The 263-nt window shown below is 47.9% G+C and overlaps 1 protein-coding gene across 1 annotated transcript in view; it reads left to right on the top strand.

Moving 5' to 3' along the window:
* LOC134443272 (mitogen-activated protein kinase kinase kinase kinase 4-like) overlaps nucleotides 1-29 on the top strand; it is a 68784-nt gene extending 68755 nt beyond the window's left edge. The window contains exon 28 of the mRNA XM_063193143.1: nucleotides 1-29. This exon is cut by the window's left edge and continues 1202 nt beyond it. The gene's annotated coding sequence lies outside the window, so the exon portion shown is untranslated.
* Nucleotides 30-263: the final 234 nt, after the last annotated feature.

Raw genomic sequence — 263 nt, 5'->3', positions numbered from 1 at the left:
CAAATTAAGCACACACACACACACCTATTTAACACACATACACATACATACACAAACACACACACTATACAAAGCTACTTTTGTGTTCTAGGTTTGCTCCTGTTGTTCTCCTGGGTGGGGGTGGGGGTGGGGGGAGATGGGCTGTACAGTATGTGCGTGTGAATAATAGTGTTCTCCTGAAACAGGACAATGAAGTGCTAGGTTGTTTCGTCCGGAGGCCGAGGCGGTATTATGTGCCTACGTCACAATAGCGATGCGCGTCC

The sequence above is a fragment of the Engraulis encrasicolus genome, unplaced genomic scaffold (assembly GCF_034702125.1).
Source record: "Engraulis encrasicolus isolate BLACKSEA-1 unplaced genomic scaffold, IST_EnEncr_1.0 scaffold_29_np1212, whole genome shotgun sequence".
NCBI classification, from domain to species: Eukaryota; Metazoa; Chordata; class Actinopteri; order Clupeiformes; family Engraulidae; genus Engraulis; species Engraulis encrasicolus.
This window is presented reverse-complemented; position numbering and strand designations above follow the sequence as displayed.